Source organism: Solanum tuberosum, unplaced genomic scaffold (genome assembly GCF_000226075.1).
Source record: "Solanum tuberosum cultivar DM 1-3 516 R44 unplaced genomic scaffold, SolTub_3.0 scf00301, whole genome shotgun sequence".
NCBI lineage: Eukaryota > Viridiplantae > Streptophyta > Magnoliopsida > Solanales > Solanaceae > Solanum > Solanum tuberosum.
In genome coordinates, this window is record NW_006239223.1 from 356,616 (window position 1) to 359,931 (window position 3,316).

Here is a 3,316-nt window from a genome sequence, read left to right on the forward strand (position 1 = left end):
GATTGTGATCCAAATTTCATATGATTTGTTAAAGAAATTGCCATAAAAAATATGGAAAGTTAAGATATGGAAGGAACTTAATTATTTATCCTTTTTTTGCTTATAGAATTAAAAAAGTTTGCCATAAAAAAACTTGGAAATTTAAGATATTGAAGGAACTTAATTATTTATCCTTTTTTACTTATAAAAGTACAAGGAATGAGATAGTGAATAAATATTATTTGTAGTGGGACATTTAACTTATGGAAGGTACTTAAATTTTTTTTAATAGAAGTTGAAGGAACAAGATAGTGAAGACAAATTATATGAAGATGGACATTTAAGATATGGAAGTTGAAGGAACAAGATAGTGAAGACAAATTATATGAAGTTGGACATTTAAGATATGGAAGGTACTTAATTATTTATCTTTTTTTGCTTATAGAAGTAGAAGGAATGAGATAGTGAAGAAAAAATGTATGAAGTTGGACATTAGGATATGGAAGGTACTTAATTATTTATCTTTTTTTTTTTTAATTATAGAAGTAGAAGGAACAATATAGCGAAATTAAATTATATGATGAAGACTTAAGAGTGTGTTAGGTATGAAGGAAATTTTTTTTCTAGATTATTTATTTTTTGGTGTTTGGTTAGTAAGGAGAAAACATTATCCCAAAAACATTTAGATATAAACTATTTCCAATACTATAACCCTAGATCCGAATCCATGTCCCAACGGTTGGGCCCAACCTAATGAAGTACCCAACCCTGTCCCATACAATGGCTTAAGGCCACCATTTTTTGGGAAATAGTATAGTAAAAGAATTAAGAAAAAGTATAATGTGGTCATTATCATTGATAAAATAGTTAAAAAAATAATTTGAAGTTGTATATAAGTTTGGAGTTAATAATATGTTGATTTTAATGCTTGCAAGAAAATAAAAAAGGTTATGGTACCATTAGAGTAATTATAACTTATGTGGTTAATTATTGAAGTAGTTAATGAAAAGGAATAATTTACTCATGTAATTTAGATTGAGTTAAGAGTATTCTTATATTGAATTAGGGTGAGTACTCTATAATGATTCAATTCCGCATTTCATCTTCCAAAATTTCTTGTACGAGTTCTCGTATCTAGGTGTTAGAGTAAGTGCCAGTAAACAAAGTATGTTATCCCACCAAACATCGCAAACCCTGCAATCAGAGTATGCCAAGTGGCCTAGCAAAAGTATTATTATTACAAACAACACGTATGCCAAGTGGCCTAGCAAAAGTATTATTAGTACAAACAACACGTATTGGTAGCGATAATCGGTCAACCCAAACACACCATTTAATATACTGTATAATAAAAAGAAAAATCATGCAATACGGAAGCTACACCACCCAAGTTTCTATCTACGTCCTCTTACTACGAAAGTAAATACCGTGATTGAACATTCTAATTACATTACGTTAAGGCTTCCCCAACCTACCTAGAACGTCACAACAATACACAATCGTAGTTTAGACCTTCTACCACATTAATATCCTTAAAAAGCAGGCCATCACATGTCCTATCAACTAACCCGCTACCTTTTACAGTACCCATGCCAGCTCTATGGCCCTTTTTGGAACAATAAGTAAAGTTGACGCCTTAGACCAACCTATCTTAGTCACCTATCCTTAGTCAACTAAACCAAGAACTCATTACACACCAAGACCATCATGACTCTCAGAACACAACTTAGGAAACTAAAGAATTGATTCCCCATAAAGTCAACTTAATAGTGAGACAATATGCAGAAGAAACCCATAAGTGGGGATGCAATGAAAAATTAACTAAACTCCACCCTCGATACATAACCTTGACTCTCAGTCCTTACCCTAACATATTGTAACATTATCCATGTTCCACATGGTCACATACTAGTCAAACCTGAGATCAACTTACCTTTTTAGTAACTCAGACCTCTCAATGATCCAACATGCAATAGTTACCTCATACAAGAATACAAGTCAACTCATGGAACCATCATCATATAATTTCTCCTCTCAAGGAACCTAAACCAAACTGTTAGTGTACCGGTATGGTAACCAAGCTATCCTTAGTTAGTGTACCGGTGTGGTACCCGCGCCAACGATATATGGATATCCCCATACTAGGCATGGAACTCCGGCCAAGCACTAGTATTTAATAAGAATCGTATCCAATCCAACCATGGAGATATCTTGTACAATGTGTGGCACCCGAGCCAACCAACATTAATAGAAAATCACGCACAATCACATAGCACAATGAACATGACCACTCTAAAATCACAAATCATAATCATGTAATGTCCCATTTTTTGAGAAATTACCTTTATGTGTGAAATGAACATTTTCCCCTTTCCCTTAATGTTTCAATGCTTATTATGTATTTTGGGAATGGTTAGGCCTCGATGCGATTAGGTGAGATTTTGATGGAATTTAGACTTTTAAGTTGAATTTTATTGAAATGGTTTACTCTGGCCAATATTTTGAGATTTGAGTGTCGGATGGTGATTCTTTCAGTTATGTTGCATCCATAACGTCGAGTTTGGTCTAATAAGGTGGTTAGTTAGAGTTTGAGGCCTTAGGTTATTATGTGGGTATTTAGGCTAGAAGTTGAGTTTTAGCCTAAAGAAAAGTCTGAGAGGGTATTTATGTTAAAATGATCTATGCTTGGCAATCTGAAAATTCCATTGAGTCCAGCCGTCAAATTTAGTGGGGCAGCATATCAAGCTTATTTTAATTGGACCCTAAACAATTTTCGAGGTTCCATTCAGAGTCATTATTCTTGAGTTGAGTTGATGCTTGGCTAGTTTTCTAGTGCAGACCCATTGTTCTTCGCGATCATGGCCAGTAGGCTCGCGTTCGTGATGTATCTGTCACGCCCCGAGCTACCCCCGAGACGTGGACACGGGACCTAGGACCACAAGTGATCCCAAGCTAACCCTGCTGGCATGATCATAAGCATACTAAAGATAATAAACTGATGCGGAAGCTAAATCATAAATAAATCTGAAAAGATGGGGAATACCCATATACTATAATTGAATATATCCAATCCATGAAAATTTAATACAAAAGAAATATCAAACTCAAAATACTAAACTGAATCTAACTATGTCTGAAATAAGCCTCTAAACTGACTAGAAATGTTGGGACATGCCCCAACTAGATCTAGCAAAACTGAAACTAAAGACTAAAAACAATAAAGATAAACATGTCACTAGTCCTCGAAGAATGAGGACTCACCACTGATGCTGCTGAACTGAAGATCGAGAACCGATCTAAGCGTGATCAAGATGCTGAGAACATGAACCTACATCAC